This window comes from Dryas octopetala, chromosome 3, assembly GCF_963921425.1.
Source record: "Dryas octopetala chromosome 3, drDryOcto1.1, whole genome shotgun sequence".
NCBI classification, from domain to species: domain Eukaryota; kingdom Viridiplantae; phylum Streptophyta; class Magnoliopsida; order Rosales; family Rosaceae; genus Dryas; species Dryas octopetala.
Window position 1 is genome coordinate 28,160,522 of NC_141368.1, and position 22,765 is coordinate 28,183,286.

At 38.7% G+C, this 22,765-nt stretch overlaps 2 pseudogenes; one reads left to right on the top strand and one right to left on the bottom strand.

The window, feature by feature from the left end:
* Positions 1 to 63: 63 nt before the first annotated feature.
* On the bottom strand, positions 64 to 3,730 carry LOC147292249 (uncharacterized; annotated as a pseudogene).
* Positions 3,731 to 11,606: 7,876 nt separating this feature from the next.
* On the top strand, positions 11,607 to 12,458 carry LOC147292250 (uncharacterized; annotated as a pseudogene).
* The last annotated feature ends 10,307 nt before the right edge of the window (positions 12,459 to 22,765 follow it).

The following is a 22,765-nucleotide window of genomic DNA, read 5'->3' on the forward strand; positions in this document are numbered from 1 at the left end:
CATTTCATCATCATCATCATCGATACCATCAACATCATCATCTTCATATTCATCTTCATCTTCATCTTCATCTTCATCTTCATCTTCATCATCTTCATCATCATCATCATCATCATCATCATCGATGAAATCATTAACATCAATTCGGGGAAGTGGCCCAAGATCAATTGATAAGGCATCGATCTCAATTGGAAGAACGTCATGTATCTCGACTTGTTGTATGATAACATCATTGTTGTATGGATTAGGTATGGTCGAAGATGAATCCTCTTGATAGGCCAGGTCATCCTGATTCTCTTTTTCTGGAATATCCCATATATTTCGATTCTGAATCATCTGAGCTACTTTCCAACCCACACCCGCCTTAGGGTCATCCAGATAATATACTGGTTTTGCCATTGTGGCAAGAATAAATGGATCATTCTCATACCATCGAGTGTTTGTATTCACAGATATTAAGTCGTAATCGAGTTTAATACTGTTGTTCCAATTCGGGTCTGTATTAAACCAATCACACTTAAATAACACAACTTGAAAGCGATGCGAGTACAAGACTTGATGTACACTCGTCAGATTGCCGTAGAAATCAACCGTGCCAGTGTCCAAGTTCTCTACACAAACCCCGCTATTTTGAGTGCTCAAGATGGCATCTCGTTCTACAGTTAAAAACTTGACTCCATTCACATTACATCCGGAAAACGTTTCAACCCATTGAATACCACTCGCCAAACTCATTAACTCCTTGTATAACGGCGAATTATCATCAGTCAGCTTTTCCATCTGTTAAAAGAAAATGGAATTAATATATTACAAAAAATTTACAAACACATGAACGAACGAACTGATCATTATTGTCAGTAATCACTTACATGTTCCTTAAACCATTTAGGAAACAATTCCCGATGCTTTTTCTGTACACGTTCCATGTCCCATCTTGGATAGTCGCGCTTCATTAGTTCCTCATGCTCAATGCGTAAAGAGTCAACTTCTTCACAATTGTTGAGTATGAACCAATGAGCCACCTCCATATCGTGTTTCGAGAATTCAACAGCTGATTTAGAGGCTTCGCCAAACGGTCGTGTAATTTGAGAAAAGACAGAAAGTGTCTCATTTTTTTCACCGCCGTCGTCGTTGCGTTGGGGGCGATTGAATGACGTCTCAACACTGCTGAGGTACATTGCACAGTACGTGATGGATTCATTTGCAATGTATGCCTCTGCTATGGAGCCTTCGGGGCGTGCTCGGTTTCAGACGTACCTTTTGTAATTACCCAACATTCTGCAAATGTAATTACATAGTGAGAAAACTTTTATGAGTAACATAGAGCTGAACTTGGAGAATAGTAATGAAATAGTTTAGAAATTGTTACCTTTCAATTGGATACATCCACCGATAACTGACCGGCCCAGCAAGAATTGCCTCTTGCGGTAAATGTATCATTAAATGAATCATTATATCAAAAAAGGCCGGTGGAAATATTTGTTCAAATTTGCATAGGATGTACACAATCTCATCTTTCAATTTTGACATGTCCGACACGCGCAACGTCTTAGCGCAGATATGCTGAAAGAACCTCGACAACCCAACAATCGGTTCAACCACATCTTCGGGCAAAAACTTTCGAATACCCACCGGAAGCAGACGTTGCAATAAAACATGACAATCATGACTGTTCAAGCCCAAAATTTTTCCAGAGTCGATTTTCACATTTCGAGAGATATTGGCCGCGTATCCATCTGGAAATTTGACCGATGCAAGAAACTTTAAGAATTCTTTCTTGTCCACAGGCTTCATGGTATAAAATGGATGTTTCTTTATCATTTTATCACCCTTCTTCGTTAACCACAAATGTTTCCTGATGCCCATTTCTTGCAAATCTTGTCGAGCCTTAATTGTGTCCTTTGATTTTCCCTCAATGCCCAAGATTGTCCCCACCAAACTTTCGCACACGTTCTTCTCAATATGCATTACATCGAGATTGTGCCTGATTTTCAACTTGGACCAATACTCCAACTCGAAGAATATCGACTTGTTTGTCCAATTTAGATGTGCAGGTGACCTTGGCATATTTCGTTCTTTGTTAGAGGGATGTTTACCAATCCGGCCAAATTCTAAGTTATTCAACTGCCTGAAGATGTCATCACCAGATAATTCTTTAGGTTTCACGCCCATCTCCTTTTTTCCGTCAAAGGCCTCCTTATTGTGACGCCATTTATGATCCCCCGGCAACCATCTTCGGTGGCCCATATAACATACTTTACCACCGTGCCAAGCGGAAGTTATATCTTTATTACAAGTAGGACATGCCATATAACCCTTGGTGCTCCAGCCTGATAAATTCCCATAAGCTGGGAAATCATTTATTGTCCACATGACTGCCGCACGCAAGGAAAACATTGTTTCGGTGGACTTATCATATGTCGGCACACCATTTTGCCACAATTCTTTCAGCTCATCAATCAACGGCCGCAAATATACATCGATCTCCTTGCCAGGGGATTGCGGTCCTGGAATTAATAGCGTCATAATTGTGAATTCTTTTTTCATGCATTTCTAGGGAGACAAATTATAAGGAACCACGACCACTGGCCAAGTGCTGTGAGATGTGCTCATATTTCCGAATGGATTAAATCCATCAGTAGCAAGTCCTAATCTGACATTTCGTGCATCTGCTGCAAAATCCGGATATATCTTGTCAAATTCTTTCCATGCGCTTCCGTCTGCAGGATGTCTCATCACATCATCCTCAACCCGCTTATCTTTGTGCCACCTCATGTCACTTGCAGTATGTGTCGACATGTACAATCGTTGCAACCTTGGCTTAAGTGGGAAATAACGCAACACCTTTTGCGGAATCTGTTTCTTTCTCTCTACAGACTTGTTCTTATATCTCGGTTCATTGCACACAGGGCATTTATCCTTCCCTTGGTGTTCTTTGTAAAACAATACACAATCATTCTTGCATGCATGAATCTTTTCATATCCCAAACCGAGATCTTTCAACACCTTATTCGCAAGATAATGGGTTTCAGGTATATGATTGTTCTTTGGAAGCATTCGTTTCAAAATCTCCATCAACTGATCATAACTTCGATTCGAATGTTGATTAAGTACTTTCCAATGCATTAACTCCACAACAGCAGTTAGCACTGAGAACTCTTCACAACTAGAGTACAATTCCCGCTGAGCTTGTTTCAACAATCTCTCGTACTTATCAAACTCTTCTCTTTGGACTTCGGGCAACCCATCATCTTGATCCATATTATCGCTCTCTGTATCATCCTGACTGACTTCGTGATCTAGCGATGCATATGGATAAGCATCGTTTATTATGCCCATCACTTGGTCATTATCATCAGCAACAGATTCAGTAGGCTGCAGAATTGTTCGGGTCTCCGAGGACGTCGAAGCATAAACTCTCGGTTCACCATGATAATACCATGTCGTATAGTTGTGTGACATCCCATATCTCACCAAATGAATTCTGACTTCACGCACTGTCTTCCATAAAGAGTTGTTACAATTCCGGCACGGACACCTTATATTATTCTGAGCATTGACATGTTCCTGTGCAACTTGGATAAATGACTCGATCCCATACAAATATTCATCACTAACACGATTCGTATTACGTATCCACTGTCGGTCCATGATGCCTGTTTCCATATTACACGACAATTAGAAAACGATGCGTCACCATTCTTCGTCTCCTTATGCCTCCGGTAAGGGCCCTATCCCATTCGAGAATGCACATATGTGTCGTGGTTGTTGGCTCACACGACGTAGTTTCGATCTGTGAAAATTTCGGCAGCATCTCCCTATGGTTCTCCAAGTGCACGACGTAGATATTTAAAACAAATATCTAGTATGCACTCGAAGAACACATAAGGAGATGTTGCCGAAATTTTCTCAGATCAAAACCACATCACATGAACCGCTAACCACAACACGTAATTGTGCACTCCCAAACTGTCTATGGGTAATTTGGACAATTCAAGAATCATATTGGAGCGCAGTCACGCCAAGCGCCCATGCTCGCGTCCAATAGACTCTCGAACGGGTCTAAGGTATCGATTGAAATTTAGTGTACAAAGTTATCCACTGATAACTTCGCACGACTAGTTAAATGTACAAAGTTATCGATTGATAACTTCGCACAAGCGCTTCGTGCCACATGACCTCACCCAGTACTCGAGGAGTGCTGGACTACATCATCGGAAATTTTGCAATTACAACTAAACTAAATGTAACATACAAACTAAATTATAATTAATCTAACAATATACATATAAGCATACAAACAAACTATTAAATTTTAGCATATAAAAACATACAAATTAATTAATCAATTTTATAATTAATTTTAACATACAAACTAATTCACTCAAAAATTTAATACAATTATATATGAAACATTAAATACTAAATCATACAAAAACTTAACTAAAAGATAGATTAAACACATACCTCACCAAAAATGCAATTATCCTTCACAACAAATGCAACACTATCCTTCCTTCACCAAAAAAATAAATCATTGTCAAATATGAGCCCAACATCAATCTAAATTCAGATTTCACAACCAAACCACTAAATTAAAAAAACCCACAACATTAACTAATTACCACTAAAATCAGAAATTTCACAATCAATTTATGCAAAATCTACAATATTAGAAAACATAAAAAACAGAAAATACCATAAAAAACAGAAAATACCAAAAAAAACAGAAAATACCATAAAAAACAGAAAATACCAATAAAAAGCAGAAAATACCATAAAAAACAGAAAATACAAAAAAAAAAACAGAAAATACCATAAATTCAAAAAAAAAAAAACAAATTCAGAAAACACCTTGAGCTGCTTTCGGCTTCGAGGGGGGGGGGGAGGTTTTGGGTGAGTGGTTTCGGCTGGGGGGGGGGGGATGGGTTTCGGTGGGGGTGGGTTATCGGGGGAGGGTGGGTTTCGGGTGGGGGGTGGGTTTCGGCGGGGGTGGGTATTCGCGGGGGTGGGTTTCGGCGGGGGTGGGTATTTTCGGGGGTGGGTTTCGGCGAGGGTGGATGGGTTTTCGCGGCGGGGGTGGGTGGGTTTCGGTAGGGGGGTGGGTTTTCGCGGGGGGTGGGTTGCCGATGGGGGGGGGGCGGTTTTGGGTTTCGGGGAAGGAGGGAGGAGGAGGAGCAGGCGGAGGGAGGAGGAGGAGGGAGGAGGAGGAGGAGGAGGAGGGAGTGAGAGCTGAGGGAAGGAGGAGGCGCTGCGAGGGTGAGGGACTGCGGCGCGAGGGTGAGGTGAGGGATCGAGTGAGCTGACTGAAGTGAACCCAGAAATGGGTATAAATTTAAAGACTTTGGGCGACGAACATGAATTCGTCGCCCAAAGTGACTTTAGGCGAGGAATTAACACGTTCGTCGCCCAAAGTGACTTTGGGCGACGAATTAATGTTCGTCGCCCCCAAGTATATTAAAGCGACGAACACAAATTCGTCGCCCAAAGTTGTTGACTTTAGGGCACCGTTTTATCCCGCCATAATTTCAGACTTTGGGCGACGCACTGTTCGTCGCCTAAAGCTACATTTCGTCGCCCAAAGTTGAATTTTTTTATGAACCATGATCGTTCATACGTTCGAGCTCCAATACCAAACTTTTAGATCTCCAATTGACCTAATATTTTAGAGGAATGATCTTTGAGTGACAAACTAATAAATGAACGGTTCAGATCGTTAAAAACACAATCGACATATAAGGTTCTACATATAAATCAGTGATTTTTGCATTTGAAGACTAAAATTATATCAACTCTTTCGTTAAAACCTTGTAGCTTCAATAATTGTGAAGACCACAACATGATTATCACAATCAGAGCCATTTTTCATATATGTTCATACTCAAAGATCAACCCTGCAAAAAATCGGCTCAATCGGAGTTCATCTACCCGTTCGATTATTATTATAAGAATCAAGATCGTTCATACATCCTAAATGCTAAACCTAACTTCTACATCTCCAGTTGAGTTAATTTTTTGCATGGATGATCTTTGAGTGAGGCACTAAGGAATGATCGGTTCGGATCGTTAAAAACACAATACAAAAGTGATCTTCTACATACAAATACACTTAAAGAGTATAATTATATTAACTTTTGGGTAGAAATTTTGGTGATTCAACAATTTGTGAAGACTACAATGTGATTTTAACGATCGGAACCATTCATTCTATTCGTTTATACTGGAATATCATCCCTGCAAAAAATCGGCTAAATCGGAATTCATCTCATACTTCGATTCGTATTAGAAAATTTACAATCGTTCATAAGTTCAACCACCGTTACCTAACTTCTACATCTCCGATTGAGCTAATTTTTTGCATGGATGATCCTTAAGTGGGGAATTAAAAAATGAATGGTTATGATCTTTGGAAATACAATCGTATAGTATGCTATTACATATATAAAATTGTAAACAAAAAAATATTCTTACTTTGGGCGAGGAACTACAAATTTCGTCGCCCAAAGTGATCTTGGGCGAGGAACCTAACATTTCGTCGCCCAAACTAACTTTGGGCGACGAATTGTAAGGTTCCTTGCCCAAACCATTATTACAAAACAGGATGATCCTTTGGGCGACGAACATATTTCCTCGCCCAAACTCATTTTGGGCGACGAACATAATTTCGTCACCCAAAGTGTCTTTGAGCGACGAAATGTATATTCCTCGCCCAAAATGAGTTTGGGCGACGAAATATTTTGTCACCCAAAGTAAGTTTGGGCGAGGAATAAACATGTATATTCCTCGCCCAATGTATTTCTCAATTAATTGTTTGTTGTTAATGTTTAGGCTACGAAATGTGTTCGTCGCCCAAAGTTACTTTGGGCGAGGAACGTGTGATTCGTCGCCCAAACCTTTATGACTTTGAGCGACAAATTTTCTTGTTCGTCGCCCTAAATTTCTTTGGGCGACGAATATATGTTCGTCGCCCAAAGTGTGGTCGCCCAAATATGTTTTTCTTGTAGTGATAGTGCTGAAGCTATTTTGGGTTAGAGGTGGATTGATGTTACCTAAAAATTAAATTTATGGTTGTAGGTGGGTTGATGTTACCTTAAAATTAAATTTATGGTTGTTGGTGGGTTGATATTACCTTAAAATTAAATTTGTGAGATTGAGTGCTTTTAGTTAACTTTTTGAGTTGTGAGTACCTTAAAGTTAATGGACTCAAAAATATAACCCAAGGCCTCCATTGTAGCAGACCAGAGGAATAAAAATTAAAAAGAGAAATGAGAAACAGAAAAAGAGATAGAGAGAGATGACGCCCACTGGGCGACGTCGCTAGATCGGCCAAGGGAGGCACCGTATTGGTGGGTGGGTAGGAAGGGAGGAGGGAGTTTGCAGTGGTGTTTCTGTAGAAAAAAAATTAAAATGAAAAGAAGAAAAAAGAAGGAAGAAGGAAGAAGGAAGAATAAGGAAAATGAGGAGGTCGGGAGTGGGTTTGTGCGATCTGCAGATGATGGAAGTTATTTTGTTTCTATCTGCAGGAGAAAAAAATGAAAGAAGAGAAAGTAGCAAAAGGAAGAAAAAGGAAGAAGAAGGAAGGAGGATGAAGATCTAGGGATTTTGGTTAATGAAAATATTTCAATGTTGGGTGGTTGTGAATTGTGATTATGGGTGGTAGTGGACCTGGTGGTGATGGTGTTGGGTGGTGGTGGTGGTAGTGATGGTGGTGGTGGTGGTGGTGTTGAGTATGTTTGTTGGGTATAGAAATAAATAAGGGAAAATTTTAGCTAAAGGACTCCAACTATACCCTATTTCTCTATTCAGAACATAAATTTCACTTTGTGTCAACTAAGAACTGCAATTTTCATTTTGTGTCAATTAAGGACCTTGTTTTTTTATTTTTATTTATTTTTATAGTTTTTATCTTAACTTTGGCCCGATATTTGACCAATTAAACCTCTACTAAATTCAGAACAATTATACTGAGTTTAAAGATATGCATATCCTCTTTACAACCATATAAAGATCACCCAAATCGGACCTCTACAACTCTAGATAATCGACCCCAAACTAGGGTACCCAAAACTGTCCAATTTCTAGATATTTTCCCAAAAGTCCGATTGGACAGTTTCCGGTACCCTACTTTAGGGCCGATTATCTGGAGTTGTAGATATTTGATTTGAGTGATTTTTATATGGTTGTAAAGAGAAGATGCATAGCTTTAAACCCAGTATAAGTTTGCTGAATTTGGTGGAGGTTTGATGGATCCAACGTCAGGCCAAAGTTGAAATAAAAACTAAAAAAAATAGAGCCCTTAATTGACACAAAATGAAAGTTTCACTCCTCAGTTGACACAAAGTGAAATTTATGTCCTGAATGAAGACCTGAGGTATAGCCGGAGTCCTTTAGCTAAAATTTTCCCAATAAATAAATTGAGTGTAGTATTAAGTGTATTTGTTGGGTTTTAGTAAGGGTGTTTTTGAAAAAATTGTTGGGTGTTAATAATAAATTTTTTAAATTTTAATTTTAGAGTTGGGTGTAAAGACTATGGTGGGGATAAAAATAAATTTATTGGGTCCAAATAGTGGCACCCTTAATTTTTTATCTTGTACTCCAAATTTAGTATTTTACTAGAAAGAGTGCCCGCGCAATGCTGCAGGTGTTAAAACCATATAAAATGTGTAAAAAGTTTATAAAATTTTAGTAGATAGGTTTAAAAAATTTATTAGAAAGATAATACCATTTACATATATATGAAAATCTAAATAATGACATCATTGTTTTGTTTAGCACGCCTAAGTTACAAAAGGTAGATTGATAACATGTTCTATATGCTACTTGTTATATTAAAATATTGATCATATCTTAATAAACCAACCAACATTTAAAAAGATATTACAATATTGGTGGGATATTTGTATGTGATTATCCCTAATTAAAAGATAGCAGTATTGAACTGCTCATTGTTCAAAAAAATTCTAGATGGGATTTTGCAGGTGGGCTTCTTATCTCTTTTGATGTAGAGGGGGATTTTTCTTTTCTTGGTTGGGTTCTAGAGGGGGCTTCTCTCCTTTCATGTCTTAACACTCAGAATTATGGGTGTATTCAATACTCCCGAGTAAAAAAGGAATTGGTCTATGGTCGATTTAGTAACAAATAAAAAAGAATTTATAGTTGTACCTCGTGAAAAAAAAAAAAGACTTCGTTTGTGGAATTAACCATTCCCTTTCGTTTAGAAAGAAAAGAAATTATGTTTATGTCTAAATAAGCAAATATGTCATGGTTGCAAGAGTCTAGCCATCGCATAAAATGAAGCATCCAGGCTCTGTTTAGAAAAAATAAAATAAAAAACATCAATTGGTAATAAATATATTTATGATTACTACTTATATCATATTCTATTTCTTTATATATTTATAAATAGAAGTTGTTAATCAATCAAGTAATATGATGAATGCGTTGAATATTTGTTGGAAGACATGAAATGAATTTGTTTTTCAGATGAGTCTTCAATTTGTCGCTTTTGTTTATGATCAATTACATGTAAGCAACTTGAGATTAATCCAAGAGAAATTGCAGCAGACCATTTGTTTCGTTCATGTTCATGCTGGACTAACCAATTCAATAGAAATTTTGAGGCAACTCATTTAACAGTAGGGGCAGATGGAGGCAAGTGAAACCTACTGAACAATCATTAAGTATAATTGAGTTTAAAACCCTAAAAATCAAAATCAAATTTACTAAAAATTGGAGGACCAAACCTTAGAGGAAATGGCAAGGGGAATAAAACCCACCAAAAACCAAGCCCAACCATGGCCAGAATTTACTGAAATCGGCGGAGCAAGTCGCAGCTAGGAGAGTTTTCCCGAGCTATTGCCGTGCGTGGAGGACTGGTCGGCAAGAGGAAGAGCCAGGATGGGTTGGTCAGCACCTAGAGGTCACGCTGGTGGCTTCTGAGAAACTGGCTGGAGGAGGGAGGTCCGATCACACAGGGAAAGAGAAGAGAGAGGGAGACAGAAATGAGAGACATGGTTGAGAAAGAGAGTTTTAAATGTCAGATTGGGTTTAGAGAATGGCAAAGATGAATGACGAAAAAGGACTGACCCATCTCCCCTATTCTCAAAATGGCAAATAGATAATAAAAAAAAAAGTTGTGAGGATAAAACAAAGAGAAAGAAAGCAATGACAAAAAGCGTAAAAATTTAGAAAGAAGATAGGCAATAACCAAAGAGAGACGCAATGACAAAAAAGGGCCCAACCAAACCCAAAAACTCAAAATGCTAGCTAACTAAGATAAGCGAAATGTGAAAAAGACAGGGACAAAATAAGGAGAGTACTGTTCTTAAGCTACAGTAAAGAACAATGCTCCACCTTTCACCCCTTTTAGTATATATATAATTTTTAGAACTTTACTTGTAAGTGATATATAACTAATTTCCTTACTCAAAAGGATACTGTAAGACCCTTACAAGCCTTGGCATGGGCGGCTGCCTTGAACCATGCCAAGGTATGTGCAAGCGCAAGGCAGAGGCGCAGAGATGGCTTGTCAAGGTGCTGAAGAGGGCAGCACATGCATGAGGGCGTGACAAGTTGGTGCCTAAGGAGGTTGCACAGCGTAGGCAGCAAGGCCTAGCATGCATGTCAGCGGCGTAGCGTAGGCAGCAAGGCCTAGCATGCAAGTTTTGCACATCGTTGGTGCAAGAGTGGTGCAACAGCGGCGCAAAGGTTCTAGCCGTGAGCGGACCATGGCTAGGTGGGCTTGACCAGGCGGGCTGAGTCCAAGCTGCTAAGGTGGCATGTGAGAGGCACATGCCAATTTAGGTGGCGTCATGTGCATGCATGCCATGTGCTTCCAAGAGATCAGATTGAGTGGCTGATGGAAGTGGAGCGCCATGTCAGCAGGCAGTTACAAGAGGTGGCCGAAAATGGGGGAGCATGCCTAAGAAAGTGGGCAGTTTCCTAGGGCACATACATGGAAATTAGCAGCGGTTGCTAACTTCCCATGATCCCAAGTGGCAGCAACCACCAAGGTTGTGGGTGGTTACGTGGGCCTTCGTGGGAGCTAACTTCCCAAAGAGAGTAGGCGGTTATGGCAGCAACCATCAAGGTAGTGGGTGGTTACTTGGGCTACTAGTGGAAGATAACTTCCCAAGGTAGTGGGCTGTTAAACCTAGCAAGTGGGGGTTGTCCCTTGCAAACTTTATGTATAAATAGGTGTTGAGGCGTCAACACTTGGGAGTGCATTCTTGAGAGAAACACACCAAGGGGTTTATGGCGATCCAACAAGTTAGGTCGTAAATCCTTGTCTTTTTGAATAGAAAGAAAGGTTGGGCACATGGCCCGTACGCTTGTTGTGTGGTGATTGCTAGACAAACAGTGTGTGAATGCACTCAAAGCCTCGTTGGTAGGCAGAGAGAGAAGGCTGAGTTAGTGCAGGAGATGCTAAGTGTCGAGCAAGGCGAAAACGAAAAAGTAGCCTTGTTACAGTTGGTATCAGAGTGTATTGATATCAAAGCTACAAGTGGTAGGGCGAGTTTACTGGATCTGAGTGCGCGGTTCAAGTAAGAGAAAGAAACTAAGAGACGTTTCTTTGCTTGAAGTGTGAGAGGATTGGGATTATTGAGATGGCTGGCGGAAACGACACTTTGAAGGACCGTGTGACTCGGTTGGAGGACTTTGTGGGACCTCCACAGGTCGATGGAGCCATAAGCTTGAGCATGCAGGCTGCTCGACTTGATGCCGCTGTTGTTAGCTTACAGAACGTTGTCCATGCGCATATGACAGACGTTGATGGTAAGTTAACAGCTAACTTGGAAGACATGAATGGGTTGGCAGATGTATTGGGAAATAAGCTTAAGAAGATGGAGTCCGAGTTGGACATAGTCAAGTTGGCGGTGAACAACAAGTCAAGAGGATTTGACGGTGCGGTTCCAAAGATCAAGATCCCGGATCCGAAGATGTTCGATGGTGTCTAGAGTGCCAAGGAGTTAGAGAACTTCTTGTGGGACATGGAACAATACTTAAAAGCTGCTCGCATACCGGAAGATGAGAGAGTTTCAGTGACAAGCATGTACTTAGCGGGAGATGCTAAGTTATGGTGGAGAACACTAGTCCAAGAGGTGGACAATGAGAGTAGACCCAATGTCCAAGACTGGGATGCGCTCAAGAAGGAATTGAGAGAGCAATTCCTTCCTTGCAATACCACATGGATTGCAAGAGAAGCCCTTAAGAGTTTAAGGCATGAGAGGATAGTGAGAGAGTATGTGAAGGACTTCTGCTCACTGATGCTTGACATTTCGGATATGTCAGAAGCAGATAAGTTGTTCAACTTTATGGAGGGGTTGCAACCGTGGGCGCAGACTCAGTTGAGGAGACAAGCGGTGAAGGACTTGTCTTATGCTATCACTGTTACCGAGAGATTGATGGACTACAGGCTAGCCGTTAGTACTAGTGAGAAGAGAAAGCACCAGGAGTAGAAGAAGGAGAAGTCTTCCAAGGCCACGTGGGCCAATGCGGCTGACAAGGGAAATGAGCTGCAGGGTGCTAACAAGTCCAAGAGTGGAAAGAACCGAGACAAGGCGAAGTTCTCGGGGTGTTTCTTTTGCCAAGGGCGTCACCGGATGCGTGACTGCCCAAGGAAGGATAATCTGAATACTATGGTGGCTGTAGATGATGAGGGACAGACCGACATGGAGGTAGACCCTCAAGTTAATACTATGGTGTTGTTGAATGCTTTGCAGGTCCAGCCGGATGATCTCACTGATGTGCTTGAGGAAGCACCACAACCAGATGAGTTGGAACTCTTTGTTGAAGTATATGTCATCAACTGGGGCGATGTCTCTCTCCATGCCTCACTCTTGAGGAATGGCATGCTGGTTGAAGTGGCTGAGAACATGCATCCGACTTGGGACGCTGTGGACATCACCATGGAAGAAACCGAGATTGCTGCAGCGCACATGTGCATGAGCATTTGGACAGATGAGTTGCTGGGAAGACACTTCAAGCTGTACACAAGTGTCACGCCAAACAATCCTATGACGTTCGTCCCTTTCTTGCGATATAGCGCAAGGTACACAAGGTACAAACAGGCTATGTCAGTTTACGATTATGAGTGGATTGTTAGAACTGGCAGGCACATGTGGATGAACGAAGGACCGGGTTTGGGTGAAGTCCCAGATTTTGTTGAGATCAACAATGGTGAGCATGAGATGGAGGAGTCATCTTCAAGCTCGAGCAGCAGGAGTTCCAATGCGGGGCGTGACCAAGCGATGGTTGCTGCCTTCTGGGATGAAATGGAGGAGTTTGCAGCTCAAAGGCTAATAAGTGCAGATTCGGATCAGCAAGCCGAGAGAGGGCATGTCTAAGAGGCGACTTCTGAGATGGAAGTGATTGTTGACCAGGTCCATGAGATAGTGGTTATCTTTTCAGACGATGAGCTTGACCCTCAAGAGGAGGAAGATCTGAACCTCGAGATGAGAGATGTCTTACTCGAGGAGCTAGAGGAGGCACCCAAGGAAGAGCCTGAGGAGTTCGAGAAGGACCCTGAGGAAATTGAAATAGACGTGGAGGCAGAATCTGAGGCGGAGTTCGAGTTAGACTTTGAGCCGATTACAGATATGGCTTCCAACATGGGAGACGATCCGACGAGGGCGTCAGACTCTTCCAGTGGGGGTGGTTTGTAAGACCCTTACAAGCCTTGGCATGGGCGATTGCCTTGAACCATGCCAAGGTATGTGCAAGTGCAAGGCAGAGGCGCAGAGATGGCTTGTCAGGGTGCTAAAGAGGGCAGCACATGCATGAGGGCGTGACAAGTTGGTGCCGAGGATACATAGCGTAGGCAGCAAGGCCTAGCATGCATGGCAGCGCCGTAGCGTAGGCAACAAGGTCTAGCACGCAAGTGTTGTGCAACATTGGTGCAAGAGTGGTGCAACAGCAGCGCAAAGTTTCTAGCCGTGAGCGGACCATGGCTTAGTGGGCTTGACCAGGCGGGCTGAGTCCATGGTGCTAAGGTGGCATGTGAGAGGCACATGCCAACTTAGGAGGCGACATATGCATGTAGTGTGACATGGCACCCCACTTCCAAGAGATCAGATTGAGTGACTGATGGAAGTGGGGCGCCATGTCAGCATGCGGTTACAAGAGGTGGCCGAAAATGGGGGAGCATGCCTAAGAAAGTGGGCGGTTTCCTAGTGCACATACATGGAAGTTAGCAGCGGTTGCTAACTTCCCATGATCCCAAGTGGTAGCAACCACCAAGGTTGTGGGTGCTTACGTGGGCTGCTTAGTGGGAGATAACTTTCCAAAGAGAGTGGGTGGTTATGGCAGCAACCATTAAGGTAGTGTGTTGTTACTTGGGCTGCTAGTGGAAGATAAGTTCCCAAGGTAGTGGGCGGTTAAACCCAACAAGTGGGGGTTGTCCCTTGCAAACTTTATGTATAAATAGGTGTTGAGGCGTCAACACTTGGGAGTGCATTCTTGAGAGAAACACACCAAGGGGTTTGTGGCGATCCAACAAGTTACGTTGTAAATCCTTGTCTTTGTGAATAGAAAGAAAGGTTGGGCACGTGGCCCGTACGCTTGTTGTGTGGTGATTCCTAGACAAACAGTGTGTGTGAGTGCACTCAAAGCCTCGTTGGTAGGCAGAGAGAGAAGACTAACTTAGTGTAGGAGGTGCTAAGTGCCGAGCAAGGCGAAAACGAAAAAGTAGCCTTGTTACAGATACTATGTTGCTTTATTATGTTCCACATCAAAAAATAGTGTCGAGTAATTGATCCATCTGCGTCTGACATTAACTGTATCTGCAATTACAATATTGCAACTACATTATATACTCAAATAAAAAAAATACTAACTTTACTTAATCAACCCAAAACATATTTAAACAAACTATAGAACAACCTTAATCAACCCCACAAATATTAAAATTTAAGTAGAAAAAGAAGAAAAAAAAAATCAAGTGGTAACTGTAGATGCAAATGCAATTGCAGTGCATATGCAGCTGCCAAGTGCTCGGAAAAACCATTGAGCGCTCGATATAGTCTAGGTATGTTGACGGACAGGCGAACTATCCTTAGCACGCCCCAAAACCTCAGCACATGATAGCAGCACGTACCTTAAGGTTCCCAAGAGCACAACACCCAATCGATAAAGCATTGTATATATGCCCAAGTTTCTTAGAATACGTTAAGCCGTTTTGTTTAAAAATAGGTTGAATCAGAGTTTTATTGTCAGCAAAAAATATTAAATATGTAATTAAATTAAAAGTTTATATTTGTAAACCTATCCTACTCAAAGTCGATCACAAGTCTTGAAGTAAGCTTAAGCAATTTACAAAGTTTGTGAATTTAAAACATACAACCGTAATTAAAAAAAGCTTTTGGCACGTTAGTTAACAATTGCAAGTATCCAAATCGGAAAGTGGAAAGAAGATAGAATAAAATAATTAATACAAACCCTTTTCGGAAATAAATAGAAAACGAGACCAAAGAAATAACGAGGCTAAAGGAATTATACAACTGAAAACGATTTAAAAATTTAAGCCAAAATAATAATTAAATCAGATTTTGTTCAGAGGCTGACATCAATGACATCTTCAGAGTTGACAAGCCCAAGAAATGCCTGCTTGACCTTAAACCCCGTCCTTTGTGTTCTATGCACAATAGCTGAAAAAATCATATAGGAGTGAGCATCACATACATTCCAAATAAAAAATTAGTGCTGAGCACTTGGAACTGTATTTGTGTCTGACATTAACTGCATTTGCAATTTAATTAATTATTGCATTTGGAGTTACAATATTACAGCTACATTATATTACCAATAACAAATACCAACTTTATTTAATCAACTCAAAACATACTTAAACACACTATAGAAAAACCAGAATCAACCCCACAATTACTCCAATTTAAGTAGATAAACAAGAAAAAGAAATTGAGTGGCAATTGCATGTGGATGCATATGTAAATATTATGGTGCATATGAAGCTTTTGAGTGCTCGTCAAAAGCGTTGTTGAGTGCTTGTCAAAAGCGTTGAACATTCGACGGACGTACGCTGACGGACACGTGCGTACTATATCCTTTTGATTAACAAATTAAGTGTGTGTTATTTTAAATAATGTAAGGAGTTTTTAAGCCTATAAGGCTTGTTAGGTTCAAGTTTTGGAGGCTTGAGAATGAGAAATTAATTTCATTCTCTCGTTTGGTGAGTGCAGAGATGAGAAATGGTTTCATTTCTCATGAGAATCTGATGTACCCAAAAGGGGGAAAATGAATCAGCTTGGGTTTTGTCTTCCCTCCTCTTGGGAAAACACATTTTACACTTATTCTAGACAAATATACCTTTTCTAATATTTGAAAATACCAATTATCATACCTTCATTTATTACATGTAAACATCATATATCATAAACATACATATACCATATGCATACATAATTAACACAAAAGGATTATTGCATATTAGTTAACATGACTAACCTGGAGTTGAGGAAGCCATCTAGAACAAGGAACACAGGAACTAGTCTTCTACCCTCGCTACAACTTAATGCAAATGGTTAATGGGGCTTAGTGTTTCTGTAGTATTATTGAGAGCAGGGACTAGCTCTATATATAAGGGTTAGCTTGACAAGTCCTACTCATAATGGACTAAGTGTCATGCTTAAACACTGCCCCTTATTCTAGAGTCCTAATTCATATCTAGGTGAGTTATTACAGTTCTCAATAAGTTCCTCAAACCTTATAAAATAGTGATAGTACAACTGGTATAAGGTTGAATCCAGATAGACTTGGGTAAGCTCAATTCCTTTATAATTAATTTGTCCTTAAGTCATGGTGAGCTGTTGTTGTTTCCTAAGTGAACTAGAATTGTCTATATAGAATTCTTACATTCTCCCACTTGGACAATTTTAGTTTACACAGCAAGAACATCAAAGATTGAACAAAGGATCCTTAGTGATCACGTGAGCTATATTAAATCAAAATTTACTTTAAGACTTGGTCAGTTTTAACCATCAACATAGAACTGCAGAAAAATCATATACTTAACTAAGTATAAGCACTCTGCATGCAATCACTAAAGATGAGATCAAATCAACGTACATAAGTCACCAACAAAGATATGGAATAAAATGTAAAAGCATAAAACATTTGAATGTAAATTTAGAAACCATATGTCATATATATGTATAGTCCACCTGAAGATTTCGAAAAGAAACCTTACTAATGCTTCAGAGTTGAAGCTCTTTCACAAAATAAAATATGTGGCTCTCTAAGTGTTGTCTAATGAACCATTGATAGAACTTATAATCTTGATAAATATAATGGTTCACTGCAATGATACTCTAAAACCAAAAATAAAACTTCAAGAAACAATTAATCTTTATATTTAAACCGAAATCAAGGTCAATAAACTAGAAAATGGAAAACATTAATACAATGCTGAAAAGAAAACAAAAGAAACAAAGAAAAGCTACTCCTACTGATCTACATAATCTAAACTCTCAGCCAAACCCATTTTAGGAACATGTTCTAAGAAGGCTTTTACTGGTAATGCCTTAGTGAGAGGATCTGCCAATTGAGCTTTTGTGGGAATATGCAATACCTGCAGCTCTCCATTCCTGACTCTCTCTCTCTCTCTCTCTTTCTCTCTCTCTCTGTCTCACACTATCAGATATTTAGATTCTATATGTCTGGAACTTGATGACCTCTTGTTGTTCTTGCTATAAAATACTGCAGCACTGTTATCACAAAACAATTTCAAGGGACTAGTAATCGAATCCACTATCTTAATTTCCTTAATGAAATTCCTAAGCCAAAGTGCATGCACATCAGTTTCATGTCAACCACAAATTCAGCCTGCATTGTGGAAGTGGTTGTGAGGGTCTCCTTAGTACTTTTCCAAGATATAGCTCCTCCAGCCATCATGAAAATGTAGCCTATGGTTGACTTGTAATCATCACTGTCACCTGCAAAATCTGAGTCTCTATAGCCTACCAGCTCAAGTTATTCACTGCTTCTATAAGCCAGCATGTAGTCCTTAGTTTTCTAGTAAATATCTCAAAATCTTCTTCCCTGCAATTCAATGTTGTTAACTTGGATTAAGTTGAAACCTATTGAGCATAAAAACTGAATGTGCTAAATCAGGCCTAGTGCACCTTGTGCATACATAAGATTGCCAGCTAGTGAATCATAAAGGTTAGTGTCCATTGCAGCCTTATATCAATATGATTTTTAGGACATTGACCTCGATGCAGCTTGTCTCCTTTACTCATTGGAACCTCCCCTGGAGCACAGTTTAGCATATCAAACCTTTTAAGAACCCTATTGATGTAATTTCTCTGTGAAAGTCCTAAAAGACCATGTTGCCTATCTCTGCAAATATCAATTCCCAAAACAAACGAGGCTTCTCCTAAATCTTTTATATCAAAACTATTCGAAAGAAAAGCTTTTGTTTCATTCAACAAATTTAAATCACTACTTGCTAAAAGTATGTCATCTACATAGAGTACCATAAATATATACTTGCTCCCACTTATCTTAAGATAAATGCACTCATCTAAGGAATTTTCTACAAAACCATTCGAAACCACAACTGAGTCGAACTTTAGGTACCATTGCCTTGAAGCTTGTTTTAAGCCATATACTGACTTTTTAAGCTTACATACTATGTGCTCAGTACCTTGCTCAATGTAGCCTTCTGGTTGTACCATATAAATCTCTTCCCCTAACTCTTCATTCAAGAATGTTGTCTTGGCATCCATCTGGTGCAACTCCATGTTAAAATGTGCTACTAAAAGTTCATTATGATTCAAAATGCATCCTTGGTAGAGACAAGTGAAAATGTTTATGTGTAGTCTACTAAAATGTTTATGTTCTACTAGTCTAGCTTTATACCTTTCGATTTGACCATCAAAACCTCTTTTAGTCTTGAAAACACACTTGCAGCCAATAGGTTTAATGTTTTCAGATGGTTCAACTAGATCCCAAACACCATTGTTGTTCAAAGACTCCAATTATGATTCATAGTTGTTTTCCAATTCTCTACTTGATAACTGTTGATGGCCTCCTTGAAACTCAGTGCATCACTCTCCTCCCCAAAATCTGTTTCTTGTAGATAAACCATGTAATCTTCTGAAATTGCTGGCCTTCTCACTCTTTGTGACTGTCTTCTAAGTGTCTCCTCAACTTGCTACACTAGAGGTTGATTTTCCAAGTGTTGGTTGTCTCCAAACTCTACTACAATATCAGTTTTCTCATTTACCTCAATGTTTCTTAGGTTGAATTCAAGGACAGTTGGCTCTAAGGAACTTGCAGTAACTTCATGTTGTTCTTCTAAAGTAAAATCCTCTAAGGACTGACTTTGATAAGAATCCGTGATTGCTATGAACTTAGCCTTGTTTGTCTCCACAATCCTAGTATGATTGTTAGGACAATAAAATTTATAGCCCTTAGATTTTTCTGGATAGCCAATGAAGTAGGCACTAATGTTTTGGCATGCATCTAACTACTTTTCTTGAGGGTAGGTTATAAAGTCTAGCTTCAGCTAGTGGCGAATCCAGCTGGATCCCCCAAGCCGGAGGGTCATGGTGTTAAAGTTTTCTAAAAAAATTGGGACGACAATAACAATAAAAAATTAAACGATAGTACTTTAATTCATAATTTATAGTAAAACAACATTACAAACTATAATTGTCCATGCCGAGGTTTCATATTTTGAAAACGTAGCATTATAGCTTCATTATCAATACAAGAAAAAAAAATTTCTCAATACAAACAATCAAGCTATCACTCAACCATTGATCTCTCATTATGTTGTTGAGTGGACCCTTAATAACATTCATGGCAGAAAAGTCTAATAATCAAATAAATATGGGTTAATTACAAAAATATTTCTCAAGTATACCTCATTTTTTAACTTAATTCATACCTTACATTCAAAAAGTTGCACTAAAGTACCCCGAATCTGAGATAAGGTATAAATAACAGTATCTCAAAAAATCATCTATAAAGGTTATGAAATACTAATTTTCACATATAGTTTGAGTTGGAAAAGGGCCACAAATGTCTTTGTGAATTATCTCTAAGAGTTGTTGGCTTTGGTTAGAGTTTCTTTTCCTAGAGTATGTTAGTCATTTTGCCTTTTATATATGCACTCTATGCAGATATCAAAGTTTGCATAATCCAATTTTGGAAGGATATTGTCATTTTCTAACTATTTTAACCTTTATTTGGAGATATGTCCTAATCGTTTGTGCCATAGGAAAGATGAACTTTCCTTAGAACTAAGTCTCTTAATCCCCATTGTATTTTCAATTAGATAAGTTTCACTAGGCAATTCATACATTAATTTCGAATAACCATCAAATTAACATCCAAGTTTTACCAATGAAATTAGAATTAAAATAAAGGTGAAAGCCTTCTTTATTGATGTTAAAGGATAACCAAATTCAACAAGTTTCAAAATGGAAATTAATTTCCTTTCATAGAAGGAATGACATAAATTTGATCCAACTCTAACATAAAACTTGACTCTAACCTAAACCTAAATACTCTTATGGCCTTCACAACTACTCTCATTCCATTGCCTGCACAGACTCTTGCTTCCTCCTTACTTGGTGTCCTTTTTCTTATCAAGCCCTGCATTGTAGTAGAAATATGTATAGGTGAGGCTATATCTAACCACCAAGTATTTGAAGGAATGTTAATTAAATTATTTAGGCAATTGAAGATATGTATCTTACCCTTTTTTGGCTAGCCAACTCTTTTAGTTGAAATAGTTCATTTTCATATGACCTTCTTTCTTGCAGAAATAGCACTTGAAAGGTGTTCTTTGAACTGACCCTAATTTGCGAGAACTACTAGCTAGGTGGATTGGTCATTGGTGGCTTTGGCAAGTTGAGGATTGTTCTTAGGAGGTTGATTGTTCTTAGCTGATTTGTTCTGTCCTTTCTTGCTCTAATTCTTTACAACTAGATGAACAATAGTTTCTCTATTCTCCTTTCTAATCCTTTCCTCTTCTTGGACACAAATGGAGATGAGTTCATTCAAGCTCCATTTGTCTTTCTGAATGTTATAGGTAGTACGTCCTCAGTTGTCCATACTAGTGTGGTAGTGAATTCAGTGCCATATGAACTAGAAAAGAATCAGAAATTGGAATATTCAGGGCCTTAAGCTTAGAAGCAATGTTTATAAGCTTCATAATATGCTCACACACACTCCCTAGACCATCATACCTCATAGTTTTCAAGGCAGACATAAAGTTTCTAGTTTCAGCTTTCTCAGATTCTTTCAATTTCTCACCAACAGCTTCCAAGATATCCTTGGCTCTTATAGGTGCATATCTATCCCTCCTCTAACTATGTTAGTCATGGCTTTTTTCATAATGAGTAAAGCCATCCTGTTTGATTTCTCTCACTTCTCCATCTTCACTTTCTGCTCTGGGGTAGGCTCTGGAGTGATTGGCTCAGGTTTGTCCGCTCTTAATGCTAAATCATACTCGGACATCCCTAGATAGATTTCTATATCTTCCATTTCTTAAAATTGGTGCCAATAAGTGTTTCTAATTGAGAGAAGTTTGAGCTAACTGGAAATAAAAACAAAAAACATACCCAAAAAAAAAAAAAAACAACTAAGAATCTTATATTGCAGAAAAAAAACATTGATACTGTTATAAAAGGAAAAATATACTGTTTATGCAAAATCAAGCAACACTTTTGAGCAAGATAACTTGTCATGCCTTTATTCATTCTTTATCATGTTGCCAAATTATAAGAAAAAACATTTTCTAGGTAGTTTCCATGCCTTTAGGCAAGAAGATAGCCACTAAGAGTATCCTTATGTTTTTACTATTTTACAACATGCTAGTATCAATATTCCTGAACGCATAGATCATTTGGGAAATAAACATTGTATTTTATTATATTTGATACTACAAGGTTGATCGTAAAACTGTAATCCCAAGAAACTTTAATCAAGTTATATTATTTTGGTAATACTAGTTAATTTTGGTTTCTGGATTAAGATAAAAAAAGGGGTTCTTTAAGCAATTATTATGGTATGAGAACAACCATGTTAAAATAAAGGGTTAATTTTAGGAAGAGGACTCCAACTTAGGTGTCGGAGTCAGATCAGGACTCCTCCTTCAAAAGTGTATCTGTTAGGACTACTACTTTACTTAAGCCTCAAATGAGGCTATTCCGTCAAATCCGTTAACACTTTCCGTTAAAAATATTAAAATATTATTTTTTTACTATTAAAATATTTATAAAAAATTAAAAAATAAAACTAAAATAATAAAATTAATAAAAATTAAAAAACTGAAAGAAGAAAAAATATAAAAAATATTTATAATTATTTTTTCCGTTAAAAATTATAATATTTTTTCTTCTTTAATTTGTTTTTATTTTTTCTTCTTTTAGTTTTTGTATTTTAGTGTTATTTTTTTAATTTTTATAAATATTTTAATAGTGAAAAATAATATTTTAATATTTTTAATGAAAAATGTTAACGAATATGACGGAATAGCCTCATTTGACGCTTAAATGAAATAATAGTCCTGACGGATGCACTTTTGAAGGGGGAGTCCTGATCTGACTCTGACACACAAGTTGAAGTCATTTTCCTCATATTTCCCCTAAAACAGAAGATTGAAAATCCTGATATGTTCTTCCAGTAAGACTTAATTGCTTAAGTGTGTTTATATATATACAATCAGATATGCCAACATATACTCAACTATGATCTTAACATATGTATCCCAGAATAAAAAAGAAACAAAAAAAAG